Source organism: Euleptes europaea, chromosome 5, assembly GCF_029931775.1.
Source record: "Euleptes europaea isolate rEulEur1 chromosome 5, rEulEur1.hap1, whole genome shotgun sequence".
Classification (NCBI taxonomy): Eukaryota; Metazoa; Chordata; class Lepidosauria; order Squamata; family Sphaerodactylidae; genus Euleptes; species Euleptes europaea.
In genome coordinates this window covers 11,862,869-11,890,230 of record NC_079316.1, presented here as the reverse complement: position 1 = coordinate 11,890,230, position 27,362 = coordinate 11,862,869, and positions in this window count along the sequence as shown.

Sequence of the window (27,362 nt, the reverse complement as noted above, 5' to 3'; positions counted from 1 at the left end):
GTATCGCCTTTCAGAGCTACCGAGAGCGAGAGACAGATGATGTGCGGCTTCAGGTACGGCCATCAAAGTCTGGAGGTGGAATCAAGTTTGACATCATCTTCCACCGAAATCAACCTGAAGGCAAACGGTTTGGTTTTGATTATCAGCCCTGGGGGGTTGCACCTAACCCGTATCAGAGCTGCTGCCGGTACTTCACCTGAATTGTAGCAACCACAGATGGTAATTATAACGATAAGTGCTTACAGATTTCCTAACAACAAAGATAATTTGTTTTCTCCATGCCTTGTTAGAAGGGGAATTTTGTTCTGGTAACTGGGTGGCTCGCGAATCCGGCGGTGGCCTTTCACCTCCCGTGTCCCCGACTTGACTGCAACCCCCACAAATGCGGTGATTAGACACCGATCTGACAAGAAGGGGTCTCGCAAAGGCTTTGAGGCAGGGAGTTGTTTTGCTCTCGCTTCCCACTTTTCCAATTTGGTGGGCAAAACAGACGTGTAACCAAAGACTTCTGTTGGAAATGCCTGAGGAGCCAGGGCCCTCTTGGCAGAGAAGGGACGTCACATGAAAGGGAAAAGCCTGCCGTCCCACTCAATTGAAGAAGACAACTCAAGAAAAAAATTTAAAACACTGAGGAAGAAGGAGGAGGAGGAGGAGGAGGAGAGTTGGTTTTTATATGCTGACTTTCTCTACCACTTAAGGAAGCATCAAACCGGCTTACAATCACCTTCCCTTCCCCTCCCCACATCAGACACCCTGTGAAGCAGGTGGGGCTGAGAGAGTTCAGAGAGAGCTGTGACTAGCCCAAGGTCACCCATCTGGCTTCATGTGGGGGAGTGGGGAAACCAACCCGGTTCACCAGATTAGAGTCTGCCTTTCATGCAGAGGAGAGGGGAATCAAACCCAATTTTCCAGACTAGGGTCCACCCCTTCAAACTACCTCTCTTAACCACTACACCATACTGGCAAAAGTGGCCTTCTTGTGTCCCCTTTGGGCTTGATTCTGTGGACATCCTGAAATTCAGACTATTAAATAAAGTTTAAAGTAAGGGATGATGAGGTATGTCGTACAGGCCACGTTCAGACAATTGTAAGTCTCAACATAGCAATGTGTTATTTTATTTACTTCCTTTACAGTATTCTCTCTGCCTTTGTTATATCTTCACAACAACCTTGTGGGTAGGATTGCCAACCTCCAAGTGGTAGCTGGAGATCTCCCGCTATCACAACTGATCTCCAGGCAACCGAGATCCGTTCACCTGGAGAAAATAGCGGCTTTGGCAATTGGACTCTACGGCATTACACCCCACTGAAGTCCCTCCCCTCCTCAAATCCTCCTCAGACGCCACCCCCAAAATCTTTAGGTTTTTACCAAGCCGGAGCTGGCAACCCGGGATGGGGCATAGAACGTAAGGGGAAAGTTAGGAGGAGGTAGAAGTCAGTTGGTGGAAGAGTGACAAGAGGAACATCTGATATAGCGGCTAAATAATCAGCAGTCACTTAGTACTGAATTCCTGTGTGTGTTTGTTTTCTCCAGTGCTTATAGTTATTATTTAGCTGTTCCATGTTTATTGTGCTAATTCATGTCATAAAGAAGTATTTATAGCATCTCCCTCTTTGGAGGTTTTCATGCAGAGCCATCTGTCGTGAATTCTCATGGGTTGGATCCAGCGGAAATTTCCACTGACGGGGAGAGGGATGGCTGTGATTGCCAGTTCTTTGCTCCCATTGCAAATCCACAGTATCCCCCCACCTCCAAAGGTCACAGATAGACACTGTGGCCTCCACAGGTCCAACCTGTGGATGCTATAGGTATCTTACAGCTAGGGTTGCCAACCTTCAAGTACTCAGTAAAGGAGCGAGAGAACGTACAAGGTGCAAGATAGTCTTTATATTGTTATAACAATAACGTATAAGATTAGACACAGCATATAAAGACTATCTTGCACTTTGTACGTTCTCTCACTCCTGCACTGATTTCTTAATCTTTCTGATACTAGTACAGTGGTGTCTATTTTCCTCCCCAACCTTCAAGTACTAGCTGGAGAACTCCTGCTATTACAACTGATCTCCAGGCGACAGAGGTCTGCTCCCCTCTCAGAACATGGCCGCTTTGGCAATTGGACTCTATGGCATTGGAGTCCCTCCCCTCCCCAAACCCTGCTCTCCTCAGGCTCTGCCCCAAAAACCTCCCACCAGTGGTGAAGAGGGACCTGGCAACCCTAAGCTGAACTCAGGCCATTTAAAAATGCTGGGAGGGCCTAGAATCACAGAGTTGGAAGGGGCCATATAGTCCAACCCCCTGCTTAATGCAGGATCAGCCTCGAGCATCCCTGACACGTGCTTAAAGACTGCCAGTGAGGGGGAGCTCACCACCTCCCTAGGTTGTTGATTCCACGGTTGAACAACTCTTACTGTAAAAAAAAATTTCCTTCTAATATCCGGCCCATACCTTTCCACCCTCAATTTAAACCCGTTATTGTGAGTCCTATCCTCTGCTATCAACAGGAACAGCTCCCTGCCCTCCTCTAAGTGACAGCCTTTCAAATACTTAAAGAGAGCAATCGCGTCCCCCCTCAACATTGCCAAGCCCCTCAGCCTTTCCTCGTAGGGCTTGGTCTCCAGGCCCCTGATCATCCTTGTCGCTCTCCTCTGCACCCACTCCATCCTGTCCACATCCTTTTTGAACTGAGGCCTCCGGAACGGCACACAGTACTCCAGGCGCGGCCTGACCAATGCCGTATGCAGTGGGACTATAACATCTTGCGATTTGGATGTTACGCCTCTGTTGATGCACCACAAGACCGCATTAACCTTTATTTGTGTTATTGGGCCAATTACCCCCGCCCGAGCCCCGCCACAACAAAGCTCCCGCCGGTGGCGAACGAGAACCTGGCAACCCTAACTGGTCCCAGAAGCAAGCCCTGTGGCACCCCACCTGCCACAGTGCAGTGGGACTGGGTGTTTGTGTCCTCCGCCACCACATTTTAAAGCATCAACATGGCTCTTCTGGCGCTGGGGGCAAAAGGAGAGTGTTTGGTCCCACCACGCTGCAGGCCTGATTAGGCATTTTTAATGGCCCAAGCTCAGCTGTAAAATGGGAGTATTGTCCATACTGTAACATCTAGTTGTGCCTTGAGATACATTGCCTTTGGACATGGAGGTTCCATTGAGCTACCATGGCTAACCATCATGGATAGAGCTATCTATCCCTCACAAATCTGTCCAATCCTTTAAAAAAAACAAAAAAACACCCAGCTAAATTATTCCTACATCTTGTGGCAGTGAATTCTGTGAGTTCGTTATAACCTGAGATTTTGCCCAGGTTTCTACAAATAAAACAATCACAGCGTTAAAAAGAAGAAAGAAAAAAGAAAAGGCCTGGCTTTCACTTTCTGAATTTCTTGACACTGCATGGCTTGCAGTTCTAGCTTTGGGATTATAATTTTTTTTAACAGTTGTGTGGTGGCTGATTTGCAGGGACATTTAAAAGAGGGAAACTTATTCCACAGGTAACAACCAGCATGGTATAGTGGTTAAGAGCGGTGGACTCTGATCTGGAGAACCGGCTTTGATTCCCCACTCCTCCACATGAGCGGCCGAGGCTAATCTGGTGAACTGGATTTGTTTCCCCACTCCTACACACGAAGCCAGCTGGGTGACCTTCGGCTAGTCACAGCTCTCTCAGCCCCACTGACCTCACAAGGTGTCTGTTGTGGGGAGGGGAAGGGGATTGTAAGCCGCTTTGAGTCTCCCTTAAGTGGTAGAGAAAGTCATCATATAAAAACCAACTCTTCTTCTTCTTCTTCTTCTTCTTCTTCTTCTTCTTCTTCTTCTTCTTCTTCTTCTTCTTCTTCTTCTTCTTCTTCTTCTTCTTCTTCTTCTACTTTTATCCGCTATCCATTAAATGGGCTATCCATTAAAGCTGACCGACCTCTAACCATCTCCCACTTTGGTTCTGTATCAGAAACCTCGGCTTTCGGCTAATGGGCCAAAGGTCAGTACAACAATGCCATCCCATGCTCTGCCCCGCTAGAGCTCCCTTTGGTTTGATCGTGTCCCTGCAGGAACAGGTCACGTTTAAGCGAGCCTCCGTTTGCTCTCCGGGCTTAAAAAAGCGGTTGTCTGAAGTGCCGTGCTTTGCCCCGATTAAGAGAGAAAAGAAAGCGGAACAGAGCCCTGCCGGGATGATCTCTTTGCTACTGCTGCTTTTGAAAGTTTTGCACCGTCGGCCCATGGCTTTCTGGGTCGGCTTCGATTCCAGCTCCTCATCCTTATAATTAAGGCCCTGGGCTGCAGGTCTCCTCCAGAGGCCCTGTCTTTGCATGCGCCGGAGCTATTTTGAGGCGAGCAGCAGACAGTCAGTTTTTAAGGCAGCGGTGAAAAGGCATCGTTGCCCTCGGTGCACAGATTTCTTTTATTTCTCCCATCCTGTCTGCTCAAATGGATTTTTTTGGGGGGTATTCCTTTCATAACCAGCGGAACCTGTTTAGCAGAAGTGAAAGCAGGGTGTGTGTGTACACACTAGGAGCAGTAAAGCTTCTTTGATGGTACCTTCTGCTCTGAAAATTAGTGCCGGCCTCCAGCGAGTCCCCCTTCTAAGCTGAGCCTCCCCTCTGCGGTATTTCAGTTTGCTTTTTTAACCCCTCTGAATTTCAAAGGCTGGATAGTGGGACAAATGCTATTGAAAAGTATGGTGGGGGAAAAATAATGGACTGACTGGAGTGTTACCTGAAATGCTCTTTAAATGGGGAAATTAGCTGCGCAATCGGTAACTATAATATTTATAAAGCGGAATGCAACCAGTGTACACCAAAGTTCGTAACTGTGACCTTAAGAATAAAGACAGAAGCAATGGATTCCGAATTAAGAGAGTGTATGTTTTCAAGCATTCAATGATGCAACACAAACATACAGAGAATCTAAGAGTTCAAAAGAGAGGAGTACAGAGACGTTCGCCAATTTGGCAGGAGGTGATGATGGGCTATACGATATCTTTCCTGTAGAGGAGTTGTCCCAAGTTCCAGTAGACTAAAATACAGAGAAAATAGAGGGGCGACTGAGAGGGGTTCCCATGGACTCGACCAGCGAAGTGGGAGGGGAGTGTGGTCAGGCTGCGCAAACCCAAGCCAACAGAGTGACAGCAAAGATGCCAGGGAAAGACCTAAGGTAATATTATGGGTGTGGACGACCCCAGATATACTGTTTCTCTGGGGCGGGGTGATTGGCTTACCCCTTTGTGGTTCCCAGGTGACAAAAGGTGACAAAAGACCTTAATGGTTGGCTGCCGAGGTGAGGTGGTGATGATTTGGAAATCTATTCTAATTCCAGTGACTTGTGCAACCCGGGAAGAACCGGGAGAATCTTGATGATGCGCTTAACAATCTTAAACAATAGGCGCGATTCTGCTAACGTCCGGGGATCGCTGCTTCGCATAGCTGGAAGAACAAGTCATCGCTGATATCAGGATCTTTGCTGATGGCCCATTAATCTGCTGATGTTGCAATGGGAGGGGGGGGGTTGCTGGCACTGACTACATGACTGTCCGCTTCCCAGGAAATGGCTGCAGCTGGGGCAGAGATGAACAGGAACATGGAGTCTCTCAGGTTCGCTGGAGGTTGCCCTGGCCTCTGTCTCCCAGCTGCCGGCTGCTTGGAATGCATAGGAGTGGTCGTGTCAGTTTCGCTGGCGCGCACTGTGGCCATCCCCATAGTGCTTGGGGTGGGCGTGCGGCTTGGAACAGAAGTCGTGTGCCTGCATATCGGGGTTGCCATGACCAGTCCAGGCGTTAGGTGGCCTGTATGCTTACAGGAGGCTGTTTCTCTTTCATCAGTTCTCATAACCCCACCACTAGGGTTGCCAGGTCCCTCTTCAACACTGGCAGGAGGTTTTTGGGGCAGGGCCTAAAGAGGGCGGGATTTGGGGAGGGACTGCCATAGAGTTCAATTGCCAAAGTGGCCATTTTCTCTAGGGGAACTGATCTCTATCGGCTGGAGATCAGTTGTAATAGCAGGAGATCTCCAGCTAGTACCTGGAGGTTGGGAACTCTACCCACCACTCAAACCCCATTCCTCAACCATACAAGTTTTTTTTTTTAAATGAAGGAGGTTGTAAGGAATGCTTTGTTTAGGACATGCAAACTTGTGTGATTTTAATCCTTTTTCACTCCAGCTACTGCAATCTTGCAACATTTTTTTTGAACTAATCTATCATAAGAACATAAGAAAAGCCATGCTGGATCAGACCAAGGCCCATCAAGTGCAGCAGTCTGTCCACACAGTGGCCAACCAGGTGCTTCTAGGAAGCCCACAAACAAGACGACTGCAGCAGCATTATCCTGCCTGTGTTCCACAGCACCCAATATATTTGGCATGCTCCTCTGATGCTGGAGAGAAGAGGCATGCATCATGACTAGTATCCATTTTGACTAGCAGCCATGGATAGCCCTCTCCTTCATGAACATGTCCACCCCCATTTACACACTTAAGAACATAAGACAAGCCATGCTGGATCAGACCAAGGCCCATCAAGTCCAGCAGTTTGTTCACACAGTGACCAACCAGGTGCCTCTAGGAAGCCCCCAAACAAGTATGACCACAGCAGCATTATCCTGCCTGTGTTCCACAGCACCCAATATATTTGGCATGCTCCTCTGATGCTGGAGAGAAGAGGCATGCATCATGACTAGTATCCATTTTGACTAGCAGTCATGGATAGCCCTCTCCTTCATGAACATGTCCACCCCCATTTACACACTTAAGAACATAAGACAAGCCATGCTGGATCAGACCAAGGCCCATCAAGTCCAGCAGTTTGTTCACACAGTGACCAACCAGGTGCCTCTAGGAAGCCCCCAAACAAGTATGACCACAGTAGCATTATCCTGCCTGTGTTCCACAGCACCTAATAGAACGGGCATGCCCCTCTGATCCTGGAGAGAATAGGGATGCATCATGACTAGTATCCATTTTGACTAGTAGCAATGGATAGCCCACTCTTCCATGAACATGTCCACTCCCCTCTAAGGGGCCACGGGGAAGAGGAGGAGGCACAGACCCAGCCCGGAAAGGATTATTATTCCAACACACAGTCTTTTTGATCCTTTTACTCTCTGTCCTCCAGAGGTCTGGTAGACAAGGCAGACAAGCCGACCAGACTGTTTGCTAAGTGGCCGCTGCTCTACGTCTCTTTGCTTGTTGGAAAAGGAGCTTTTGTCCTGACTGAAGGTGACCCTGCTTTCAGGCTGGTAGCGGAAGGAAGAAAAGGCTCGCCGGCTATTGATCTGAGCCAATCAGAGATGTTCCCTGACAGCTGCAGACCGAGGTGTGTGTTAAGACAGGCCCCCTCAATCAGAGCAGCCCGTTTCATCAGAAGCCTCCCTTTGGGGGGTGCCGTTCAGAAGAAAGGCCACTGTTCTCATATGAGACCCTTTGGTCCAGGACAGGAATGAAATCATGCATGCTAGCAGTGTCTCATCCAAAGAGAGCGTCCATGCATGTTCGCTGTCAATGGGTAGACAGAACCTCTGACGGTTCATTTATAATGAAGCTGCAAACAAGGCAGCTGTCAGTATGAAGAAGCTGTGGCTTAGCGTCCCCTCTGCCGCAGAGGAACAAACCCCAGTTCGTTACAGTGCCCAAATTCGGATGCCGTGGCAAATTGAGGTCTGATCAAAGACCTTCTAAATTGGGAACGTTTCTTTCTTGGCTCTGTGCTTAAAAGGAAGAGGGAGGGAGGAGGGAGGGAGGGATGGCCTGAAAATAAACCCCACTCCTTTTCAATATGATGAAACTCCAGTTTGTTTGGGACAACTGAAGACAGCTTTAGTGACACACTGAAGAAGGCAACCTGTCGTTTTCAGAGAGCTGAAAGTGGTTCGAGAGAGATTTCTCTTCCTGCACTAGATGCAGGTGTATCTTTTCTCCCGCTGTCACCTCTGGTCAAACCAGTTTGCTGGTTTGGGAAGCAAAACCAGTTTGGTGGTTGAAAGGGCCACCAGTCGCAACTGACTTAAGGCGACCCATAGGGTTTTAAGCTAAGGGACATTCAGAGGTAGTTTGCCATTGCCTGCCTCTGCATAGCGACCCTGGACTTCCTTGGTGGTCTTCCATCCAAGTAGCAACCAGAGCTGATCCTGCTTAGCTTCCAAGATGTGATGAGATCGGGCTAGGCTGGGCCATCCAGGTCAGGGCAGATGAACAGAGGTAGTTTGCCATTGCCTCTGCATAGCAACCCTGAACTTCCTTGGTGGTCTCCCATCCAAGTAGCAACCAGGACTAATCCTGCTTAGCTTCCAAGATCTGATGAGTTTGGGTTAGCCTGGGCTGTCAAGTTGCAGCCGACTTCTGGTGACTCCATAAGGTTTTCAAGGCAAGAGAAGTTCAGAGGTGGTTTTCTGTTTTCTGCCTCTGCATAGCAACCTTGGACATCCTTGCTGGTCTTCCATCCCTGTCCTAAGCAGGTCTGACCCTGCTTAGGTTTCGAGATCTGGCAACACTGGGCTAGCCTGGGCCATCCAAGTTAGGCCAAAACTGGTTTCCTGAAGGCCAAAACGGGTTGGGTGTCCATGAGCAGTCATGTTTCATTCAAGACCTTTTTGGCTGTCTGGAAAACAAAACAAAACATGAGCTATATTTCCAGCCCTAATTATCTAATGTTCACCAGTGCACTTTATAACGTGTCTTTCCTGGGCATGGCCTGACTCCATCAGTGGTCAAAGCATCTGACTGGTACCTCCTGGCCTGGCTATATTTACTTCTAAGTCCATAGGGCTGCCAGTTCTACTTTGGAGCTTTGCTTTGATTATGCTTGGATTCTCCAACTGTCAGAGGCCGCCCCGCTCTCCCCGAGCGTTTCCGCGTGTTTCTACCTTGTTTTCGTGATGCTGGCTAAACACAAATCCAGAAAATGCAGGGGAAACACGTGGAAACGCACAGGAAGAGCGAGTCGACCTCTGACAGCCGGAAAATGCGAGAATAATCAAAGCAAAGCCTCGAAGCAGTTGGTGTGCTGACTGCAAGGAAACAGCTGCACATTAAAAAAAAATTCCCCATGGATTATCGTTCATTATGCTTTTGTAAAGTGGCACTTTCTCTGTGTGCATGTAACAGATCCAAAAACTCTCAGCGGAAAGTGCTTGGAAAGGCCACCTCTCCCCCAAAAGCGATCCTGTTTGGGGAGGTTTTTAAGTTGTGACCCTACTGCAATGCAGCTTATTCACTGATTTTTATATTGTTGGAACTTCTGGATTGAATGATGCAAAGCAAATCGGACTGAGTAATGCGCAAGGGCTTGGTCTAGCAATGACCTCATCCTAGTAAACTCTCTAACTCCTTCATGCCCTGGAAGGCTGCACGAGAGCTCAGGGATCAAACAGATGAGATGAAGATCACATGCCTGATTCTCCCCATAAAATGCAGGCTTCAGGCTTGGATAACCTCAGATTGCCTTGGGGTCATGCAAAGAAGGAAGTGGGGTTAACCCTTCAACCTCCACTTGGTTTTGCTGTCTGAATCTAGCTCCCGTTTTGGGAAGGGGCTGTTTCGATTAGTAGAACTGAGGGGACATTTAAGGGTTAGAACATAAGAAAGGCCCTGCTGGGTCAGACCAAGGCCCATCAAGTTCAGCAGTCTGTTCACACGGTGGCCAACCAGGTGCCTCTAGGAAGCCACAAACAAGACGACTGCAGCAGCACCATCCTGCCTGTGTGCCCCAGCACCCAAAATAATAGGCATGCTCCTCTGATACTAGAGAGAATAGGTATGCATTATAAGAACATAAGAAAACCCTGCTGGATCAGACCAAGGCCCATCAATTCCAGCAGTCTGTTCACGCAGTGGCCAACCAGATGCCTCTAGGAAGCCCACAAACAAGACGACTGCAGCGGCACCGTCCTGCCTGTGTTCCACAGCACCTAATATAATAGGCATGCTCCTCTGGTACTGAGAAGAATAGGGATGCATCATGGATAGTATCCATTTTGACTAGTAGCCATGGATAGCCCTCTCCTCCATGAACATGCCCACTCCCCTCTTAAAGCCTTCCAAGTTGGCAGCCATCACCACATCCTGGGAGTTCCACAATTGAACTATGCGTTGTGTGAAGAAATACTTCCTTTTAACTGTTTCGAATCTCTCACCCTCCAGCTTCAGCAGATGACCCAGCGTTTTGGTATTATGAGAGAGGGAGAAAAGCTTCTCCCTGTCCACTCCAGCCTCCCATTTAATTGGTGGCAGCACCGTGATATGAAAATACCCACGTTTTCTGAGTCCCAGCCTAAATAATTTTAACATCTGAATAAACGTTTACCTCACAAGAACAACTTTGACCTCAGAAAACTAAAAGGCCTGGTCCCCGCAAAACAGGAGACCAGCAGGGAGATACACAGCCAAAAGGGGCTTCTGCTGGGGAAGAACACCCAAATCAGGAATTAGAGCTGATGAAAACAGAAATGGCTAGGATAGAGGCTGGGAGTGAAGAAGCCAAAACTGAAGCAGCCAGGATTGAAGCTGATGAAGAAAAAGAGAAAGCTAAGGGAGAGGCTGAGAGAGAAAAAGCTGCGATGGAAGCAGAGAGGGAAATTCATACCATGCATAATTTTAAAGACCTCTATCATGTCTCCCCTTAAGCCCCTTCTTCTTTACTGCACTGCCCCAAGGCAAACTGAGGTTGCACCAGCCGGCAGTTTGTGTTGGATGGATGGAACGGTTCGAGCTCTACGTCGGAGAGCAGGGGTCCTGCATTGCATTCCTGGTATCTGCAGTGAAAAAAAGATGTCAGGGAGCACAGCTTGGAGAGTCTCTTGCTCGGGAGTATTACGCCAGTTAGATTTTGACGTTCTGTTAGGTGAGACGGAGCCCTGTGTTGACGGCTCAGTGTGGGAGTCCTCTCTCCTTCAATGTTTCACGTCTGGCACGCGGGCAGGAGAGAGCTGGCTCTAAAACCCGCACATTCGCCCGCTCTCGCGCCTGCTGTTGCCGAGAAAAGCTGCCAGACAGCATGTGCTCCGGTCTGTCCTCCCCGGAGTCGCTGCGCGCGAGCAAAGCTGTGTCCCTTCGAGTGCCATCTTTCGTTTAAACAAACAACGCTTTCATAATCCAAGTGCGTTTGTTCGTTTTAGTCAAACCTTAACAAAGTGCCCGTCTCCCGACAGCGGCGTTTGGAAATTATTCTGCGCCGGGGAGCGGGAAAGGACGGTACACGGAAACAGCTTGTTTCGAACGATTCCAGTATTCGGTTTTTCATGGAATTAGCAAGGACGGTCCCCTCGACCACGTTTAGGCCCCGCCGTAGCATCGAAAGTGTCAGCGCAAGCAGAAAACGTTTCGAAACGTTGTGACGGGATAAAGAACCGGCTCTTTGTCGTCTTAATTATAACATTTATTATTTGCAAACAGAACTGAGCCTTGGGCGGGAGGAGGAGGTGGGGGGGGTGCGGAGGAGATTGTCGCTGGCAGGCATTTGCTAACAGGCGAAGAGAAGCAGTTAGGGAGTTCATTAACGGACAACGCTGGCTGCGTCGCAGACTGGTAGGAAATATTCTCGGATCCGATGTTTTCCTCTCCTCTCGTTGGCACCGGGGGAAGGAAACGATGGAAGATGAAAAACAATGCGGCGAAATTCACAGCAAGAGTCAACACAAAGCGTTGCCTCATCGCTAGAAAAAAAAAGCAGATGCCAGACTTGGTACCTAATGCTTCATTTGCCAAGTTCCCTTATTTGGTTTTCCCCCCGTTTCTAATGGGAAGCTCTGAGTAGCGTTTGGAGGGTCAGTTTGCTTTGGAGGAAAGAGTACCAGGCCGCCATCTCCTGCTGCCATCTTCATGGGGTTGCCAGGTCCCTCTTCGCCACCGGCGGGAGATTTTTGGGGCGGAGCCTGAGGAGGGCGGGGTTTGAGGCGGAGAGGGACTTCAATGCCATAGAGTCCAATTGCCAAAGCATCCATTTTCTCCAGGTGAACCGATCTCTGTCGGCTGGAGATCAGTTGGAATAGCAGGAGATCTCCAGCTAGCTATACTAACCTGGAGGTTAGTATAGGTCCACACAATGTATCATAACTATATAAAGACTTCAGTTGCTTTTTCAAAAATCATACAGCATGAACAGAACAATTGCAGCTATCCAATATGTAACAAAAAGGATCCAAATTGGTTACATAACAACAAATTAGGACAGTCCTCCACTCTTCTTCACACAAAAAAACCCCCCAACTCCAAATGAGTTTACAAAGGCACATTTCTCCAAAAGAGTGGTTGCAGCTTCTCACATCGGTGCCTCTAATTAGTTAGGAGTCCATAGTGGCTTCGCATACGCTGAACACAATAGCAGCACAATGCACAAAGGGCAATTCTGGATAATTCACCATTTCCAATCTTCCTCAGTGTGCATTATTTTCAGTGAATCAAACAAAATAAGACACGTCAATATCCATTGGATCCTGAGTATGTAAAGCTATACAAAGCCAAATAGAGCTTACCTTACAGAAAGCATCAGTTTTCATATGCTAAATCGCATTCCAGTTTGCCCTGGTAGTGGCGTGATGTGTGGCGAATGGTGTCATGATAGAGATCCTATCATGGTATTTTAACATGCACAGGTGTGTCTCCTTGGGATAGACTTGATCCTGACCCAACTTACAAATAACAAGCAAGGTCTATCTTCGAATTAAGGCCATTGAGATCTAACGTATTTAGCAAAGAAATAAAAAAAAAATCTCCTGCAACAGAATACGATTTACATCTAGTACCTGATAGGGTTTGCAATTCAAACACCGTAATACAAAAAAAGGATGTCTTGTTCTATATCTTTATATTGCAAAAAATGTTTTACCATCGGGGCTTCTTTTATCCCAGCCCTAATTCTAGAACATAAGAAAGGCCCTGCTGGATCAGACCAAGGCCCAACAAGTCCAGCAGTCTGTTCATCCAATGGCCAACCAGGTGCCTCTAGAAAACCCACAAGCAAGACAACTGCAGCAGCATTCTCCTGCCTGTGTTCCTCAGCACCTAATATAATAGGCATGCTCCTCGGATCATGACTAGAATTCATTTTGATTAGCAGCCATGGATAGCCCTATTCTCCATGAACATGCCCACTCCCCTATTAAAGCCTTCCAAGGCAGCATGGTATAACCTGATCTCGTCAGATCTCGGAAGCTAAGCAGGGTCAGTACTTGGAAGGGAGACCACCAAGGAAGACTCTGCAAAGGATGGCAATGGCCAACCACCTCTGCTTCTCACTTGCCTTAAAAGCCCCTTGCTGGGATCGGCATAAGTCAGCCATGACTTGATGGCACTTTACACACACAACTAAGCAGATGGTCATCTTCTCCACTTATCTAACCACACTTCATGATGATCCAGAGGGCCAGTAACTGCTTTGCATTTAGGCATAGGAGGGCCAATTTTGAATATGGAGTAGGGTTGCCAGGTACCCCCTGGCAACTGGTGTGAGTTGGGGGGGGGCTTACTGGCAGAGGCCTCTGTTGCTGGCAACATGTCAACATCACTTTGGGTGAAGAAGAAGACTTGGTTTTTACATGCCGACTTTCCCTGTCACTCAAGGAAGAATCAAACCGGCTTACAATCACCTTCCCTCCCCCTCCCCACAACAGATGCCCCGTGAGGTAAGTGGGGCTGAGAGAGTGTGACTAGCCCAAGGTCACCCAGCTGGCTTCATGTGTAGGAGTGGGGAAACAAATCCAGTTCACCAGATTAGCCACAGCTGCTCATGTGGAGGAGTGGGGAATCGAACCCGGTTCACCAGATTAGAGTCCACCGCTCCTAACCACCGCTCTTAACCACTACGCCACGCTGGCTGTCATGCTGTACACTGGAAGTTGACGTCATCATTTTGTTTCTCCACAGACGCCAAGTGGAGATGAGAACTGGAGTCCTGAGCATGGGGATCAGTCAGTGCTGGGAGGTTGAATCGGGGGAAGGCCTTTTTCTCAGTGGCAACTGGTTAGCTGCTATCGGAAACAAGATGCTGAACTGGGTGGACCGCTGGGCTCTTCTTATATTTCTGTGACAGCAAACCTGCTAGAAGTTCCCGTGTCCTAGAGGGCCATACACCAGAGATTCGTTTTCTATAATTGGTCTTTCTCACAGACTTTTCAAGTTCCCCTTTCAGCCCCCCTGTATCCGGCAGTTTACAACGACCTGGCAAATTGCCCCTGCATTATTAATGCCGCTTTAGTACCGAACTGCTTATTTCTCTGTTCCCACAAAAAAAGAAGAAGAAAACTTCGCATCGCTCACTTTCTGTGCTGTGGAAACAAATTAGGCGTCGAAGGAAGTGGAAGCATTCTGCTCAGAAGAAATGGTTTTTTTTTTTACTTTTTGCAAACTTTTGCTGTGTGATGGCCATCCAAGCTACATTTCCGAAACCTCCCAGAAAAATTGGGTCTTGAGAACAGGGGCCTTCTTTCCCCAGTTTAGAATTATATGTTTTAGTAGGAAATCTTTTTGCCCTTTTGGGCTTCAGCTTTGCAGATCTATACTTCTGTAGCTGAAGTAATGGAAGCCATTTAAATGCCTTGCTATTATTTGCTATTGTTATTATTTCGCTTCCGAGGGTCGACGTGTTTGTCTGCAGTAGAACAGCTGGATTCGAGACCTTAGAGACGAACAAAATTTTCCAGGTATAAACCTGGAATTTTAAACCCCAAAAATATAGTTGGCCTTGCTGGACTCGAATCTAGCTCTTCTGTTATTGGTCATTTATGCATGGGCACTTAGACTCATTTTCGGCCCGGTCTGACTCGCTTGTTCCTTGGAGCTCTCCATGAGTTCTCCGTCCATTCGAAATGACCTTGCTGCCAGTCCACGCAATGTCCGGGTCTTCCCATTCCTCTGTTAACCCGCCTTTTCCTTCTCACCTGAGCTCGGCCCGGCTGAAATCTCTGTGCAGATGGCAAAACCGGGCCACAAAAAGATTGACTTCTCTCACAGCCGGTTGCAAAGCAGCGTGTAAAGAGGTGGAGATTCAAATACTTCCGGCTTTCTCGGAGCTCTTTCTGAGCAAAAGAAAGGAGTTTTAAAACGGAGGTTTGGATTTCTCATCCCCCTTTCTTTCAGATTGCTTCGTTTATTTTTTTTTAAATTATTTTTTGTTCTTAAAATGCTTTTTTATGCGGCAATTGGGTTTGGGGAGGGGGGAATTTTTTCTCACAGTAAGCTCGACAAAGTAAGCCCATTACAAAGCGGCATTTCAAGGGGCGGGGCTTGATTTAAGCTTGGAGGCTGTAGGTGCAGAGATTCCCAGCCAAAAAGTGTGGGTCCAGCCAGCAATGAACCTCAGGAAAAACTCCCATGCATAAATGACCATTATTAATTATTTTGTTTGTTTTATTTACTCCCTCCCCTTCCTCCAAGAAGCTCAGGGCAGTGTACATAGTCCTCCCCTCCCCCAGTTTATCTCACAACAACCCTGTGAGGTAGAGAAGACTGGCCCAAGGTCAGCCAGAAAGTTTGAAGAGAAGCGTGGATTCGAACCAGAGCATCCACAGTCCACATTCGCCACTCTCATATATGACACTGCCTTATACTGAGTCAGACCACTGGTCTGTCGAGGTCAATATTGTCTACTCTTAACTGGCACTGGCTCTCCGGTGTTTCAGGTAGGGAGCCTTACATATCACCTACTACCTGATCCTTTTAGTGGGATATGCCAGGGATTGAACCTGGGACCTTTGGCATGCAAAGCAGATACTCTACCACTGAGCCACGCTCCCACCACTACAGTGAGCCACAGCACCTAACCACTATACCACTACACTACAACAGCTTTCTCTCTCTCTCATTTGTAGAGTGTGAATGTTTTCAGTGCATGCACACTTACAATAGCTCATGGCTGCACTGCCTCTGGGGCTTGTGGCTTAATGTCTACATGAATTGCCACTCTGGTATAATTTGTGCTGAAATATGGAAGTCTTAAGGCAGCAGGATACAGGAGAGTATTTACCAAATGGAGTCTGTAACACATAGGCCATTTATACACGGCTGTTTCCTTGCAGTCACCCAACCAATTACTTCGGGGCTTTGCTTTGACTACGCTTGCATTTTCCGACCGTCAGAAGTAACCTTGCTGTCCTCGTGCGTTTCTGCGCATTTTGCCTGCATTTTCTGGATTCATGTTTAGCCAGCATCCAGAAATAATGGGGAAAACATGCGGAGGTGTGCGGGGAGAGAAAGGCAACCTCTGACAGTTGGAAAATGCTTGCATAATTGAAGCAAAGCCCCGAAGTAGTCAGCGGGGTGGCCGCAAGGAAACAGCCATGCATAAATGGCCACAGTCTCAGTTCTGTCGGAGAAGGAATTTGACGGCAGTCACAATCCCGTTCTCCATTGTGCTCCAAAGATATACATGAAGCTTTTTGTCTATGGATGCCTAATTATCTCCAGGGTCAGAAGAAGGCTGGGCTTGAATATTTATATTATACGTGGGGAATATTCTTGGAAGTTATAGAGAAAAAAACAGCTCCTGCTGATATAGAATGCTGTGTGACTGACAGAGTATCCATGTATGCTCTGAAAGCAAGGGATAAAAAAAACACCATGATTTTCAAGGTTGCACATTTTGGCGCAACCATGTGCACTCGAAACACCTTTTTTTTAAACCAAATATTTTCCCCAGTTCAGTGCAAGGTTCTTTGCAAAGGTCTGCACACAGAGGCTTGTAGAAGACCAAGAATCGAGTTCAGTAGCACCTTAAAACCCAACAAGATTTCCAGGGTATAAGCTTCTGAGAGTCATAGCTCCCTCTGTTAAATGAAGTGAGCGTTGACTCTCGAAATCTTATACCCTGTCTGGGAATCTCGTTGGGCCTTAATGTGCTACTGGACCTGAACCTTGCTCTTCTACTGCAGACCAACATGCCTACCCACCTTAAACCATCCTGCAGAATGTGGTGGGATTTCAAAGGGAGATTAGAAAGAGAGACTTCTGAATTACAACTAATAATGAAGCTCAAGACAATGCCTTCTCCTGGATTGAATAGAGACCTGGGATTCCTGATTCATTACCAATGCTAATTTCTCCATGCCTACTGAGGAGGGGCTGTGGCTCAGTGGTAGAGCATCTGCCTGGCGTGCAGAAGGTCCCAGGTTCAATCCCCGGCATCTCCAGTTAAAGAAGAAGAAGAAGAGTTGGTTTTCTTAGGCCAACTTTCTCTACCACTTAAGCAAGAATCAAACCGGTTTACTATCACCTTCCCTTTCCCTCCCCACAGCAGACACCTCATGAGGTAGGTGGGGCTGAGAGCTGTGACTAGTCCAAGGCAGCCCAACTAGCTTCATGTGTAGGAGTGGGGAAACCAACCCAGTTCATCAGATTAGTCTCTGCCACCCATGTGAAATCAAACCTGGTTCTCCAGATTACAGTCCACCGCTCCAAACCACTGCTCTTAACCACTACACCATGCTGGCAAGTAGGTGATATGAAAGACCTTAGTCTGAGACATTGGAGAGCCGCTGCTGGTAGTAGACAATACTGAGTAGACAATACTGACTTTGGTGGACCAAAGGTCTGATTCGGAATAAGGAAGCTTCATGTGTTTGTGTGCACATCACACCGAATTTAATCACGCCTGCTAATGTCATTTACTTGCCTTTGACATTGACATTACATTTGACAGTGTGTCTAATTCACTCGTCTCTACTTAAGGAGAGATGGACTCACATTCTAGCTATATCTGAAGAAGTGAGCTTTGGCTCACGAAAGCTCATGTGTGTGTATTAAGTGCCGTCAAGTCGCTTCCGACTCATGGCGACCCTATGAATGAAAGTCCTCCAAAATGTCCTATCTTTGACAGCCTTGCTCAGATCTTGCAAATTGAAGGCTATGGCTTCCTTTATTGAGTCAATCCATCTCTTGTTGGGTCCTCCTCTTTTCCTGCTGCCCTCAACTTTTCCTAGCGTGACTGTCTTTTCCAGTGACTCTTGTCTTCTCATGGCGTGACCAAAATACGATAGCCGCAGTTTAGTCATTTTAGCTTCTAGGGTCAGTTCAGGCTTGATTTGATCTATAACCCATTGATTTGTTTTTTTGTTTTGTTTTTTTGGCAGTCCACGGAATCTGTAACCCTCTCCTCCAACACCACATTTTAAAGGAATCTATTTTCTTCCTATCAGTTTTCTTCACTGTCCAGCTTTCACATCCATACATAGTAATAGGGAATACGATGGCATGAATTAATCTAGTCTTGGTGGCCAGTGACACATCCTTACACTTCAAAATATTTTCTAGCTCCTTCATGGCTGCTCTTCCCAGTCTCAATCTCCTTCTGATTTCTTGGCTGCAGTCTCCCTTTTTGTTGATGGTGGAGCCAAGGAATAGAAAGTCTTGAACAATTTCACGAAAGCTCATACCCTGCCAGAAATTTTGTTAATCTTGAAGGTGCTCCTGGACTCTTGTTCTTTTCTACTTATGAAGACCAGCTGTCCTGTTTTGCTTCTCAGCTTCAATGGGAAAATGTCAAGGGGTCTTGCAACATCCTCTTGCCCCTGAAGTCCAGTGGCAATAAAACTTGTCTTTGGGGACATGGATTCTACACTGGGGCAACCTCTGAAGCCAGACAACCAAGAGGTGTGACATGAGCTTGCATATACAGGCAGTCAAGATACAAGGATGACTAGGACAATTTGTAATTTCTGGTCCTGATTAAGTTTTGTCAAGGCCAGCACCAGCGGTTGTTTTCTTAGGCAGGATAAAGCATGTCCTTTTCAGATCATAGAATCATAGAGTTGGAAGGGACCACCAGGGTCATCTAGTCCAACCCCCTACACAATGCAGGAAATTCACAACTATCCCCCCCACACCCCCAGTGACCCCCACTCCATGCCCAGAAGATGGCCAAGATGCCCTCCCTCTCATGGTCTGCCTAAGGTCATAGAATCAGCATTGCTGACAGATGGCCATCTAGCCTCTGCTTAAAGACCTCCAGGGAAGGAGAGCTTACCACCTTCCGAGGAAGCCCATCCCACTGAGGAACCACTCTAACTGTTAGAAAATTCTTCCTAATGTCTAGACGGAAACTCTTTTGATTTAATTTCAACCCATTGGTTCTGGTCCGACCTTCTGGTAAACAGAAAACAACTCAGCACCATCCTCTCTATGACAGCCCTTCAAGTACTTGAACATGGTTATCCTATCCCCTCTCAGTCTTCTCCTCTTCAGGCTAGACATACCCAGCTCCTTCAACCTTTCCTCATAGATCTTTGATTGTAAGTTTATTATTCCTCTTCGTCAGATGGCCTTTCCCAGCCACGGAGTCGTTCTTAATGGTTCCAAAAGTGGGTGACTCAGAACCAGCTGGGCCCACCTTCGACGCTGCTTCTCCGCTTCCATCCTCCTCCTCTTCAGGAAAAGAAATGGTCCACGGTTATGAATCGTAATGCAATAAACTCAAACACGGCTCTCATGGGAGGACGTGGTGGGCAAAAATGGCTGCCCTACAGAGAGGTCAGTTTAAACAATACAGATTGGGAAATAATGACATTGGACTACCTGCAGGGCAGTAATAGGATGGATTAATTATTGAACAGGAAGCTGATTGCTCCCAGAGTTGAGTTACTATGGAGAAGCCTGGGCGCTGCGAAAAGTCCTCTCCGTTTAACTTGGAAATGAAAAACAGGAAACTTTTTCCCTAGATTGAAAGCGAGAAATATTTGTGATATTCTGACCCAGGAGCAAAAAAGGCCTATGTGCATCCGTAAGTAAATGTCTCAAATAGATTAACAGGTTTGTGAACAATTATAGATTTGCAGGGAGGGAGGGAGGGAGAGAGAGAGAGAGAACAAACAAACCTGGGTGATTTCTTGTCCAAGGCATTGGGATAGATCCTATCCCTATCCTCACACTCCACTGAGCAAAGTTTAAAGCCTTCCTCCAGCCTAGGGTTCCAGGTACTAGCTGGAGATCTCGTGCTTACAACTGATCTCCAGCCAATAGAGACCAGTTCACCTGCAGAAAATGGCTGCTTTGGCAATTGGACTCTATGACATTGAAGTCCCTCTCCTCCCCAAACCCCACCCTCCTCAGGCTCCACCCCAAAAACCTCCTGCTGGTGGTGAAGAGGGACCTGGCAACCCTACTCCAGCCGCAGAAAGTTTCCACCAACGTAAGTGGAAAAGCCACTCCAACTAGAGTTGCCAGTCTCCAGGTGGTGGCTGGAGATCTCCTGAGATTACAACTGACCTCCAGGCGAATAAGATCAGTTCAGCTGCAGAAAATGGCCACTCTAGAAGGTGGATTCTATCACATTATACCCCACTGAAGTCCCTCCCCTCCCCAAACCCCATCCTTCCCATACTCCCCCCCTCAAAATCTCCAAGTATTGCCCAACCCTGAGCTGGCAATACTATAGCTGTGGCAGTACTTGCCGAAGTGATGAAGGGGAAGCCAAGAGGGGGAAGGGACCTCCCCCCCCCATGAGTATTTTGGGTCCCCACTTGTGTTTGTGTGTGTACACACATCCATTCAATGAAACATAGTAGGTTGGAGGCAGAGCTTGCTCCCCTGATTCCAGGCCATGGCTCAGTGGCAGAGCATCTGCTTGGCATGCAGAAGTTCCCAGGTTCAACCCCCGGCATCTCCAGTTAAAGGGACCAGGCAAGTGGCTGATGTGAAAGGCCTCTGCCTGAGATCCTGGAGAGCCGCTGCCGGTCTGAGTAGACAATACTGACTTCGATGGACCAAGGGTCTGATTCAGTAGAAGGCAGCTTCATGTGTCCTTGTGTTCATGTGTTCACTGCCCCCAGATTGACTCTTCCCTCTTAGAATATCTGAGTAGGGCTTGTGTCTTTCTCCTTTTGAGGTCCCAGTGAAAAAGGCAGCCACTGACAAATTTTGGGAAGAGGAGAAGGATGAGGGGAGCTGAAAAGCTTCCCCTTTCCTCAGGGGATATAGGTTTAGTCCTGGGGTTGCCAGCTCTGGGTTAGGAAATACCTAGAGATTTGGGGGGGGGGGAGCCTGAGGAAGGCAGGGTTTGGGGAGGGGATGCCATAGAGAACACCTTCCAAAGCAGCCATTTTCTCCAGATGAACTGCCTCTGTTGCCTGGAGAATAGCTGCAACAGCATGAGATCTCCAGCCACCACCTGGAGGTTGGCAACGCTATTCAGCCTCCTGGTATGACATTGTTCCTGCTCACATGTCATACATGTCAGTTAATGGAACGGCAGGAGGGGGGGTTGTGTTGGGTAGCATTGGATCCTAACGATATGCATTAACAAAATGAATCTATTCTGTTTATAGTTCACCTTTCTCACTGCAATAAGAACGGTATAATGGATACAAGAAACAAAGCAGTAAAACTGGATTACAAAATTAGAGAACACGCTAAAAAAAAAAACACCCCGAATAATGTGTACAACAGACAAGGCAATGAAACAGGATTACAAAATTAGAGAACAGTACACTATAAAACAACAATACATTGAATACTCTGTGCAGTCAAGCAGGAGTACAAAATTAGAGAACAGTGCAGTAAAAAGAGTATAATACAGGCAGTAAAACACTGTCATAATTCTGGATCACCACATTAGAAAACAATGCAATAAAATCTCAGCAACGAAAATGCATTCTCTTTCTCATGATTCTCAACCTCTCAGTCATCCCCCTGGCAAGAGGGTTCCATCTTTCTGAAGTAGGGTTGCCAGGTCCCTCTTCGCTACTGGCGGGAGGTTTTGGGGGCGGAGCCTGAGGAGGGCGGGGATTGGGGAGGGGCTTCGATGCCATAGAGTCCAATTTCCAAAGCGGCCATTTCCTCCCGGTGAACTGATCTCTATCGGCTGGAGGTCGGTTGTAATAGCAGGAGATCTCCAGCTAGTACCAGGAGGTGGCCAACCTTACTGTATAGGGATGCCTGAACCCTGTTTGCAAGCTCATCTTTCTATCATTTTAGTGGTTCCCAACCTTTTTTTGACCAGGGACCACTAGGACTTTTTTGTTCGGTGCAGGGACCCCAAGGTTCAAAATAAAAATTCTGAGAATTTGAAAATAAACTTTAATCATAACTGTTAGTTAAAAATTAAACTTAGAATAATATTTGAATATATATTTTTATAATAGAGAACTTTTAATTGAAAATATTAATTTATTATGGGTTTATAACTTTGTTTCGCGGACCTTAATTTAGTTCTCGCGGACCCCTGGGGGTCCACGGACCCCCGGTTGGGAACCAGTGTTTTAGGCAGTCACTGTCCAGGGGTAGACTTACCTGTGGGCAGCCTGGGCAATTGCTCAGGGCCTTGTGCTGGGGGCTGATAGTGAATGGGGGTGATAGAAAATGGCAGAGGAAAATAAATAGGGTTGTGAGCTCTGGATTGGGAAATACCAGAGACCGGTGTAGTGGTTAAGAGCGGCGGACTCTAATCTGGTGAACTGGGTTTGTTCCCCCGCTCCTCCACATGAAGCCAGCTGGGTGACCTTGGGCCAGTCACAGTTCTCTAAGAACTCTCTCACCCCAACCTACCTCACAAGGTGCCTGTTGTGGGGAAGGGAAGAGAAAGTGATTGTACTGGATGTCAACAATTTATAATGCAACAATAATGTCACAGTTATAACTATTACTATCAGTCTACCTAACTATGCCTAAAACATACAAAATATATACACAATCAATATACAAAAGACTGGATAGTGTCGAAAGGTGAAAACAAGATGTTGCACAAAAATACGGTGTTGCTGTCAAAAGTCCCAAACGGAGCTGCAAGGCGTAGCTACGCCTACTGATAGTAATAATTATAACTGTGACATTATAGTTGCATTATAAATTATTGGTAACCTGTACTGAGTGACATGTTGTTTTGTGGCCACTGTGCTGCTACTTTTTGTAGTAACTACTTTTGTTGCACGAATCTTGTATTTGTTTAACCTCCATGTAGTAGCTGGAGATCTCCCGCTATTACAACTGATCTCCAGCCGATAGAGATCAGTTCCCCTGGAGAAAATGTCTGCTTTGGCAATTGGACTCTATGGCAATGAAGTCCCTCCCCTTCCCAGACAGAAGCAGGCCAGCTGAAGGGGGGGGTGATCCACCCGTGCGCCGCATTTCCATGTTTACCCAGAAGTGCTGGCATCACAATGGGGACGCTCTAGCACTCCCCCCAAAATTCTAGGGTTTCTATAGAGTTTTGGGAGGAATGTGCTAGAGCATCCCGTGAGATGCTGATGCTTCCAGAGTAAAACCGTAAGTGATGTCCTTGCGCCATGTGTGCTGTGTGTGTGTGTGGATCGCCACACCGCTCCCACAAAGCTCCCGCCGGTGGCGAGGGGGGATCTGGCAACCCTAGTGAAGAGTAGGGTTGCCAACCTCCAGGTACTAGCTGGCGATCTCCCGCTATTACAACTGATCTCCAGCCGATAGAGATCGGTTCCCCTGGAGAAAATGGCCACTTTGGCAATTGGGCTGTATGGCGTTGAAGTCCCTCCCATCCCCAAACCCCATCCTCCTCAGGCTCCGCCCCAACAATCTCCAGGTGTTTCCCAACCCGGAGCTGGCAACCCTAGTAAAACCCTTAAAGGCACCCTTTGCTACAGTGCAGCTGGTGAACGAGCACCATAATGCCATAACACGAAGCATAAGGTGCTCTGGGAGGGAAACAGATGTGCGAATGCTGTAATCCGGAGCCATTTGCACTATGACATGACAAGCTTGGGTGTGCCGGCACTTTTGTGCAGACATCCCCTCCAACGAATTAACAGGAGGAAGCCCAAAGCCCTCTTCCCAGTCCTTGGCTGGCGGCTTTGTGGAGCATTAAGAACGGAAGTGAGTTTTTATTAAGCCTGCAGTTAACGTTTTCTGTTGTCTGCGGGCTGCCAAAGCACGGCCCGTCACTTTGGGGACTGTCACTCGCCGCTTAAACATTCTTATCAAGTTTTCTTTCTTCTTTTATCAAAGAGCCTTTCCCTTCTCTTTTCTTTTCTGCATTGTGCCGTGAAGATTTGTCTTTTTTTGCCATTCCTAGTTTATCTATAATTCAGTACATTTTTAAACTTTGGTTATAATTGACTTTTCCATGCCACAGCGACTCAAACAATAACTATTAATATTCAGCAGTCTATGGTGATAAAGATTTCCATTTACTCTTTTTAATTTTTTTTTTTTTTGCACGTGGCCGTATAGATATATGGCACTTTATCTCACACAGTTAATGTTCAATTTATTCATATTTATTCTCAGTTTTTCCATATAATAATCTTAAAAGAATAAGCACCGTCCCCCCCTCCTCCATGCATGAACATTTGATAACGGTGATTACTCTATGTCAGGAGTGTCAAACACAAGGTCTGTGGGCTAGATCTGGCTCCTTAAGGGATCTTATCCAACCCACGAGCCATCCGAGGTAACCACCCCCTCCAGTCCCAAACTGGGCTGGCGAGGCATGGCCCAAAGGGTTGCCAGCTCCAGGTTGGGAAATTCCTGGAGATTTTTGGGGCAGGGTTTGGCGAGGGGAGGCACTTCAATACCATAGTGTCCAATTGCCAAAGTGGCCATTTTCTCCAGGGGAACTGATCTCTAGCCAGTAGGGGTTAAGAGCAGTGGTTTGGAGTGGTGGACTCTGATCTGGAGAACTGGGATTGATTCCCCACTCTTCCACATGAGCGGCAGAGGCTAATATGGTGGACTAGGTTTGTTTCCCCACTGCTACACATGAAGCCAGCTGGGTGACCTTGGGCCAGTCACAGCTCTCTAGAGCTCTCTCAGCCTCACCTACCTCACAGGGTGTCTGTTGTGAGGAGGGGAAGGGAAGGTGATTGTCAGCCAGTTTGATTCTTCCTTAAGTGGTAGAAAAAGTCGGCATATAAAAACCAACTCTTCTTTTCCTCCTCTTCCTCCTCCTCCTCTATTGGCTGGATATCGGTTGTAATAGCTGGAGATCTCCAGCTACTACCTGGAGGTTGGAGAGAATGAAGGCTCAGTGCTGTATAGATGATGGAAAAGATCCAAACAGCACTACAAGGTAATATCAACACAAGATAAATTTATAAAGGTGCAGGTAAGTGCAAGGAGTGAACATATGTACAAAAATTAAGGGAAACACAATCAGGTTTTTTTTAAAACAATTAGCATGCTTTGGAGACCTATATAGAAATCCTCTCGGTCCCTCTTTGAAATTGATATGATTGTTATAAACTTTTCTGATATGTGTAGCTGATGAAGCCATGTGCGAAACGTGTGCATGATCTAGACGACACGTCCGGGCACCTCTTCTGCACCTCCTCGCTGTGGTCCTCATTTATGACATTTTGTGTCCAGCTACCGAGAAGTACAGGAAAGTCTTTCATGGACAGCTATATTGTTTTTATGTGATCCATTGGACAATTTCTTTTGTCATATTGCATATCTTGCTGGATTATTTATGCTAATTGTTTTTAAAAAACCCTGATTGTGTTTCCCTTAATTTTTGTACATATGTTCACTCCTTGCACTTACCTGCACCTTTATAAATTTATCTTGTGTTGATATTACCTTGTAGTGCTGTTTGGATCTTTTCCACTACCTGGAGGTTGGCAACCCTAATGGTCCAGCTCGACCAAGTGACATTTATGTCATATCCGGCTCTGATAACAAATAAATTCGACACCCCTGGCCTAAGCATTTACCCAAGCACACAAATCAGTTGCGTTTTCAAGGGTGATTCTGACCAAGCTGCAGACTTCTGCCACATGGAAGAGTCTCCGACTTTTATAAGGAACAAAACTGCTGTTTTGTTGGTTGGCCTTGCTACCTGTTTAATATTCATGAAGCCTTTTGACGTCCTTTGGTTTTTCTCAGTACAGTACGAACTAATTGATCGAAACACCCGGGGGGTAACCTCCCTAACCCTCCTGTGTTCCAAGATCAGCTACCAGAACCCTGCTCTCTATTCCTGAATTAACACCAAGGAGAAAAGGCAGGGCTTTTTCTGCAGCAGCCCCCGAGATTGTAATTTTCACCTCTTCAGTAAATCCCTCAAGCAATCTTGGCCTTCGGAAAATGAGTCAGGGCAGCTTTTTTTCCGGAGGGAATCAGTGTTTAGAACCCGGGAAGCAGTCCTATTCTGTTGATCCTAATAGCTGGCTGCTTGTTTTATGACTAGCGTACAAGCCTCTTAATGAGGCCTTTCCCCTCTCTCTATTAAAGATTGCTAACGATAAGTGATTAAAACGGGAGCGGTCAATTACATATAAAGGAAGCCACAGCCTTCAATTTGCAAGATCTGAGCAAGGCTGTCAAAGACAGGACATTTTGGAGGACTTTCATTCATAGGGTCGCCATGAGTCGGAAGCGACTTGACATCACTTAACACACACACACACACACACATACTGTGCTGATGTAAATTGTCAGTCGGGACAGCAACTTCTGGCTCTTGAAGTAAATGTTTCTTCCTCCCTTTGCCCTCGGTGATTCCTGCGGAGGCCATTTTATTTAACAAAACAACCACACGGTGATTGTCACTTCCAAAGAAGAGCGTAAGCTTATTTGGGTTGTCACATATGACAACTTAAACGTGTCACCTATGGAAACAGTTTAAGATGGATATGTCACAATCAGCACTCCCAGTAGGGTTGCCAACCTCCGGGGGTTGGTAGTCAAACAGAAATAACTAGTGCCCCAAAGGAGACTGTGAAATAAAAAAATGGAGCACTTGCGGCATAAAAAAGCTGTTAAGCCAATTTCAGAGTAGTGCAACCTTTGTCTAGGTCCTTGACACTTTTAAAATACAGTGTGTAGCCAGCTAGCAGGGGAGCACCTTGCCGCTGTACAATTGTTAACAAGTATGACAATTTACAATTTTTTCACAATAAAGTGGCTTTTCAATATTTGTGGTACATAACACAACACAATAGAAATGTCCATAGAGGCCACCGACAATGGGGTTCCGGTATTTTATCCCATTTCGCAACATAGGTGATCCTATGTTGATTGTTCCAACTGGAACTTTTTTCCATTCGTACAGTGTATGACTTACTGCTTCTAATGGATGACTGGCACTTGGACTCTATGGCATTGAAGTCCCTCCCCTCTCCAAATCCCACCTTCCTCAGGCACCACCCCAAAAATATCCAGGTATTTCCCAACCCGGAGCTGGCAACTCTAACTCCCAGATAGAGACTCGATCAACAGGCTGCCTTGCCCTGGGTAAGGAAGGAGTTTTCATTTTAGACTCAATAAGATCTGTTCTTTTGATGCTGCCTCTGACTCTAAGGCATCCCTAGAACATGCAAGGTAAAGTAAAAATAACAGTCCTTGAAGAAGAAGAGTTGGTTTTTACATGCTGACTTTCTCTACCGCTTAAAGAAGAATGAAACCGGCTTACAATCTCCTTCCCTTCCCCTCCCCACAACAGACCCCCTGTGAGGTAGGTGGGGCTGAGAG